Raw genomic sequence first — 7,990 nt, 5'->3', positions numbered from 1 at the left:
TAAGATGTTGAAGATGTCCGGAAAGTGCAGGACAGCAGTAATTTTGTGGCCGATCCTCATATTGGCAAAGTCCTGTACTTAACACTTCCCTGCAATCCAAATATCTAGACCTTGGACACCCCCTAGTAGCGTGTAAGGAACACTGTATGGATTCATTTTTGGGGGACTTGGTGTCACATTACTACTTGATTGTTGTTCTTTTTTGACATTTGTTTTATCCATGCTATGTGTGCTTTTGTTTTCATGATTTATTTGATTGCATAGGGTTTTCACATGCTTCTTGTGCAGCTTTGTGGCAGCCATGTGGGTCAACTTGCGATGTGAATACATCATGTCCAATTACTGCATGTTTTTCAACATATTCTGTTATGCATTGCATCGGATCCGCTGGTGGTCCCACTTGGGATATTATTTAAAAAGTCTTCCATCTCCTCATTGTTGGGATTTTAACTATCAAAATGTACCGCTTACCAAATCGTTCCAATTAGTTATCTCACTCCATTAACCAAACATGACCTACATTCATCAAAAAATTATGCGCGCTTGTTTTTTGAAAGAAAATGACCAGGAGCCGGCAATTCCACACGGGGGCGGGTTGTTTATTATTCCTAACAGCAGATCTAAGTGTACCAACAGGAGACAGCCCCCATCCGAGTTGCCCGGGATCATTTATACATTTCAATAAACAGAGCAAAGACATCCTACTATTCTCCCATTGGCTATCTCTTATTGGTTATCTTCTCCCCTCATGATGGCGTGTCAGTGTAAAGTAAGCTACTTTAATTTGTGTATTTCTCAGACTCTTATGCTATAAAATTAACTTGTGTAACCTGTTTTTCTATTTTTGGTATACAAGTACCGTAAATTCCGGACTATAAGCCGCTACTTTTTTCCCAAAATTTCAACCCTGCGGCTTATTCAGTGATGCAGCCAATTAATGTAATTTTTCTAACGGCCGCCAGCGGTGCTCAAGTACAAAAGGTAAGATTTAGACCGGTGGAATATATGCACCGAGGACGACTGCAACTTCTTGGCTTGTGCATAAATTAGATTAGCGTAAACATACCCTCATCATGCAAAATGCAAAAAGAAAGGCACATGACACAGCTTTCAAGCTAAAAGTAATCGAGCAGTCCGGACGGTTTACCGTGATTTTTACAAGTACGGTATGTTTTTTTACCAGACCCGTTTACTGTGTTGCGAGCGTGTTGCTAGCGTGTTTGGGAATAAGGGAGCTTGGGACGATGTCTATATGACAAAGTTTCTTTCTGACACTGAGGAAGACGACTTTGATGGCTTCAGTTCTAAGGAGGAAGATGAGGACGGTTTATCATGATTTTTACAAGTATGGTATGTTCTTTTACCAGACCCGTTTACTGTGTTGCGAGCGTGTTGCTAGCGTGTTGCTACTATTAACTGCCTGTCACAGGCACCGTTTGGGATGAAAGTTATATTATTTTTATTAAAGCTTTGAAAACTCTCTCGGTGTACCGTCTTTCTTTGTAAATGTGTGTAACCCATGTATAATATGTATTTGCAACTGTATATCTTTGTAATGTATTTATTTGTATTTATTTTAGACACTTATGCTGATATGTTTTGCACGGGCAAATGAAAAAGGAGGGGCGGAACAAACGCGGGGTGACGGAAAATGGGGACCGGTAAAGGTGAGGAACGGACAGACCTGTTTGTGGACGCGGCGGACAATAGTGGATGTATATTTTTTCCACCCTTACCTCTGGAAATATACACTTTTTTCCTTGGATTACTTCTAACGGGACCCGGACTCTGCAGGTCTGCATCAAACCTTAAGTACCGGTATAATTTCCCGTTCATTTTGCCGGCTGTGATTTTTGGACTGTGTACTTTAATGAAGGGCATTTATAGTTTCAATCGTGGGACTTAAAGTCGGTTTTGGGTTAATTTTGTGTTTTTGTTACAATTTTTAATGTGGGCGCATGCGGCTTATATACAGGTGCGGCTTGTGTAAGTACAAAATCGGTTTTCCTCTTAAAATGTGGTGGGTGCAGCTTATAATCAGGTGCGCTCCATAGTCCGGAATTTACGGTAATCATCACACACACAAACAGTCACATTTTCAAAGATCTACGTTTTCAGTCTATTTCCATCGTTTGTAATGTAACACGCACGCGCGACTCCATTCATTTACTGCGCATGCGTGACCTTTCAATAAATACGCCTACTGAACCGGATGTGGTCAGAAAGACCCGGTCAGCTGAACAAGCCGGCTAGCGGGTCGATCTCCTACATGCGCAGTAGTAAAAACCCTATTTTTCCTGCCTCTACCTGAATTCTTTGGTCAGCAATGGGTTTATATCTTTATAGACTTCACATTTTTGGTGCCGAAAGATTGGTTGTTTTTCTGGGCGGATGGCTGTAGATTGAGGATGGACATGCGGCCTGAAATTTGGAACACGCTTGGAACAAATAAACAAAAGCAGCGCCTTTTTCATTTTAAAGGACTTCATATGGCCGCAGCCGTCAACCCAGACGACACCATTCACCGAACCAGGCTGACCTCGGCATTCAGGTATAGTGCATTTATTAATATAAAATTGGAATAATCTTAAGAAGAAGCCATTTTATAATAAAACAACATTGACAATAGGGGTGCTAGTGAGCGAGACAGAGCGCGCCAGAGGGCAATCGGCCCTGTACAAATCCTATAGGTAAATATTATCTGTTCACCCAAGAAAGTACGAATAAAAGAATTAGAGGTACTCTAATTTTCAAACTTTGCTAGTAGTTTAAACGGGATCTGGTCTGCGGGTCGGGTAAATTAAACGTTATGTAAGTACGGAATAACTTGCACTAGAGAGAGTCCGCTCACTGGCCCAAGATACACATTTCTAAAACAGTTAAGATACGCAAACGGTAGAGTCTTCTGTTGAAGAATCTGAAAAAGTTAAACTCCGCAAATGGTGGTGTTTTAAAGTTAAAACTGCAAACATTAAAGTCCCCTATTGAAATTGTTTAAAAATAAAAAGATGATTAAAATAAACCACGTGGCTTCGGTAGAGAGAAAGTTAAGCTAGTGTGCACGTTTCAATTTAAACCCGGATTTAAAAACCAGCTCGGTAGCCTCGATGGTAGGGCGCCCGCTCCGAGACTGGGAGGTCGCTGGTTCAAGCCTCGGCCGAGTCATACCTAAGACTTACAACATTGGTACTCATTGCCTCCCTGCTTGGCGCTCGGCATTAAGGGTTGGAATTGGGGGGTTTGGTCACCTAATGACTAAAATGGCTGCGCCCTGTTTGGCTGCGGCTGCATCGGCTCGCTACAGTTTAACTGTACGGGTCAGGTGTATCGACATTTCGTTCTGTGTGCATGGTTACAAAGAATGACAATAAAAGTCAAGTCAAGTCAAGTCAAATTTATTTATATAGCCCTTAATCACAAAAATGTCTCAAAGGACTGCACAGGATTACAGTTACAAAATTACACAATTACCTGATCTTAAACCAGCAAACCAGCATGCGGGCAAGGAAAAACTCAAAAACCTCAGTGTGAGGAGAAAAGAGAAACCTTGAGAAAGGACCTCACATGTGGTAATCCCCCTTCCAGGATTGAACAGGGTGAATTACAATTAGCATTACTGTACACAGAATAGTAAACACTAGGTAAGATGTTGAAAATGTCCGGAAAGTAAATTCTATTCTATTCTATTCTAAAATTTAAAGGGAAATTGAAATCACAACAAGTTATCTTACTCATTTGTATTCCAATCAATACATTTTCATTCCATAATCTTTTAGAAGAAAGTATTTATTAACGATTTTTCAATATTTTGCGTAAAAATGTCTTTATCTCAAATTAATCTATTCCAATTCACTCAATTAGATTTTTCCTAGTCTTCACAGGCAGTGGCTCAGGAGGTAGAGCGCTCGTCTTGGGATCAAGAGTTCGAATCCCGGCTCCTCCATGTTACATGTCCAAGTGTCCTTGGGTAAGACATTGAACCCCTAACACCCCCAATAAGCAGGTTAGCGCCTCACATGGCTGCACGGCCGCTATTGGGAAATGTGATGCACCCTGTAAAGGGCTTTGGGAAGTCTTGATTTGAAAAGCGCTATATAAATGCAAATCATTTCATTTTAAATCTAGCTGATTTAAAGTGAATGGGTAAGTATGAAACACAACACATTACAGAGTGCTTTTGGAGGTCTTCATTGACTTGAAAAGCACTGTATAAATACAGACCATTTACCATTTATAACAGTACCTTTATAGAAAAGCTACAAAAATAAAACAAAATTATTGCAAGGATGAATATCTAATTAAATGCTAAAAAACATGGACATAATATATTGTTTTGCTTTAAAAGAAGAAGAAAGAAATACCACATAATTCATAAACAAATAATATTATAGAGAAAAGATGCTGAGCACAGAGGCAAGCAAAATAATCAAATACGTTGTTCCACACTTGGGTCCGAGTTAAACCTCCTGTGTTTAATTTCTCTTAATTCAGCCATTCATTTGCAGTTAATCACAAAGGAAGAAGAAATGCAAAGGCAAAGTATTACGATAATAAAAATTCTACTACATAAATACTTTAAAATACTACTACATGAATATTATGACAGAAATACTATAATATTACGACTAAAAAATACAAAAATACTCTAGAAATACTATACAAACACTACACTACTTCATTGTTACAATAATAAATGACTGGTACATAAATATTACTAAGATACAACTACAGGAACATTAGAAAATATTACATATTTACTACAGAAATATTACTATGGAACTACTATAAAAATACAACCATGGGCATACTTCAAACTTAAGTCTACAGTAACACTACTTCACTAACACTACTTTATAAATCCTAGAGATTTGAGCCAGATAACCCCCCATGGCCAGACGAAGGAAGTACAGAAAAGAGAACAAGATGTAAGAGCTAAGAAAGTCGATATCAATTTTGAAGATAGTCAAGTTATTAACAGAATCACAGAAGATAGAAGAACCAGGAAATGGAACGAAGAGGAAGGTGTCATAATAAAGGTGAGTAAAATAACAATGATGACAATATTAAATGAGTTAATAGAGGTGAGTAAAATAACAATGATGGCAATATTAAATGAGTATGACAATGACTAAGGCCGGTATGAACCATAAACATGATATACAATGGGTTCCAGAAGCCCGGTCGAGAACCGATTTGGTCGATCACCGAAGATCAATTTTCCCATTAAAAATAATGTAAAATTGTTTTAATCCGTTCCAACACCTTGAATGTTTAGCATGAATGATCAACGTGATCATAAAGCTAACACATGCTAATCGTACGTTCGCGTTATCGTAATCTTCCGTACGAAAGATTACGCTAACATGAACGTGTAAAAATAAAAAATCAGGTCGTTTACAAGTCATTTAGCACCACAAGTGGCTAAGCGCTTCATTGGAAAGGGGGCTCCGTTCCAATACCCTGCATTTTGGACTCAGTTCCAACACCCTGAATGTTTACCTCGAATCATAAAGCTAACCCAGGCTAATCGTACGTTCGCGTTATCGTAATCTTCCGTACGAAAGATTACGCTAACATGAACGTGTAAAAACAAAGGATAAAGAAAATAATTATGAATAGGATTTCTTACCCAGTTCCTCGATATCAAAAGCAAAAAAAGAGGCACGTGTGCACGTTGTTACAATGTATGTGTTTCACCCGGTGCGGTTAGAAGGGGGCACCAACTGTCAATGCAAACACTGAAGTTTCCGGTAAAGCTGAGTGACACACTTCAGTGTTTACATTGACAGTTGGTGCCACTTTACAACCTCACCGGGTGAAACACATACATTGTAACACACGTGATAAAAGTTGGTCACGAGGGGTGGGGGCTATCTACACCCGTGCGCCGCTCAGCATCGCACCGTAGCGTACGCACTCACACATTACCGGCGTTCGAAGACCGTTTTTTTGGCCTAACAGCGAAGCAAGAATTTTTGGTCGAGCACCGATTTGTGCGAACTGAGAAGCGTTCGAGAACCGAGGTTCCACTGTATATATATATTATATATATCATGTTTATGGTTCATACCGTCCTTAGTCATTGTTGAGCAGGCATACAGAATAGTTTAAAAAGAAAGAATAGGTAAATAACAAGACTAATCATTTCTTGTTGGACATGCGAATAGCGGAAGGGTAAAAACTCTCTAAGACGTGTAGTTTTGCTCCAAATAAAGCAAAGACGGTAACTGGGAACGTCCATAATTTTAGTGTCCATTTTCTCGTTCGTCCGTAAATGGACCAGTTCGGGAGAGGCGTAGTATGGAAATATATTGTTTCCTTAGTTTTTACCCATATTCAATAACAGATTACCGTATTTTCCGCACTATAAGGCGCACCTAAAAGTCTTCATTTTTTTCAAAAGCTGACCATGCGCCTTATAATACAGTGCGCCTTATATATGGCTCAATATTAAATCGCAAGGTCTCGCAACTTACGCAACAGCCGCCGACTCGATTTCCCCCCGAACGTGGAGTAGTCCGCGGTGTATGCTGGGATTTATATACCGGCGTTTCATTGGCTAACCAATGCGTCAATCATCATTTGAATCGATCGCTATTGGCTAAAGTTATTCGGAGCCTCGGATAGGCTAGAGGGCCGAAAAAAACCTGCAATTGGCCGAAAAAGATGTGTCAATCATCAGTCAAATCGATCGCTATTGGCTGAAGTTATTCGGAGCCTCGGATTGGCTAGAGTGCCAAAACAAACCCTGCAATTATTAGTGCCTAAACCATTAACAAAGAAACAAATGATGTCGTTCCTAGGCCTTACGAACTACTGCAGAAGTTGGGTACCAAATTATGCGGAAATAACAGCACCCCTACAGTCGCTTATGTATACAGAGGAGCTTAAAATGTCTGATAATTTGAAATGGACGCCGGAAACAGAAGAAGCGTTTGTTAAAGTAAAGCAGGAAATGGTTAGCAGCTGCACGTTAGCCTTACCTGATTACGACAAAGAATTTGTGCAAATGGTGGACTGTAAAGGAAAATTCATGACCTCAGTCCTAACGCAGTTAAACGGAACAAAACTACGGCCAGTGGCCTATTATTCAACCAAGTTAGATGCTGTGGCACGTGCACTACACATTGTGTGCGGGCAGTCATTGCTGCCTCACTGGCAATAACATCCAGTGCAGATATAGTTCTCTTCCACCCTCTTGTACTAAGGGTTCCACATGCCGTATCGGCATTACTTTTGCAGACAAAGATGTCTTTCTTGTCACCTGCAAGACACCTGTCATGCATGTCCACACTTTTGTCTCAACCACATCTAACGATAGAAAGATGCACTGTACTGAACCCTGCTATATTACTGCCTACTGAAGAAGATGGAGAGAAACATGATTGTCAAGCCTTAGCTGAACAAACAGCAAAAAGCAGAGCAGACTTAAAAGATGTGCCTCTGACAGGAGGCCAAGTAATATTTGTAGATGGCTCCTCCAAAAAAGACAATACTGGTAAAACAAGAACAGGTTATGCTGTGGTTACTCTAAAAGAGGTGCTAAAAGCAGAAATGTTGCCCCAACATTTCTCAGCGCAAGCTGCAGGATTGGTGGCTCTTACCGAAGCGTGCAAGTTAATGAAAGACAAAGTTGCAACCATTTACACAGATAGCCAATATGCATATGCAACCACCCACACATTTGCACAACATTGGAAAAATAGAGGTATGATTACATCAACAGGAAAACCAGTCACACATGCAACATTATTAACAAATCTTTTGCAAGCAGTACAGCTACCAAAACATCTAGCGATATGCAAGTGTGCAGCGCACACAAATGGAACTGATCCAGTTTCAAGAGGAAATGCGTTTGCGGACAAAACCGTAAAGGCAGCGGCACAGGGCCAAGTTGATATAAACATGATAACGCAGGACCGGCTTCCTGACCTAGCAGGAAAAAACCCTGACAGACAGATACTATTAGACATGCAACAGCAATCGCCAA

This window comes from Urocampus carinirostris, chromosome 8 (genome assembly GCF_059441175.1).
Source record: "Urocampus carinirostris isolate Australia breed hairy pipefish chromosome 8, RoL_Ucar_1.0, whole genome shotgun sequence".
Taxonomy (NCBI): Eukaryota; Metazoa; Chordata; class Actinopteri; order Syngnathiformes; family Syngnathidae; genus Urocampus; species Urocampus carinirostris.
Note: the sequence above shows the minus strand (reverse complement) of the source record.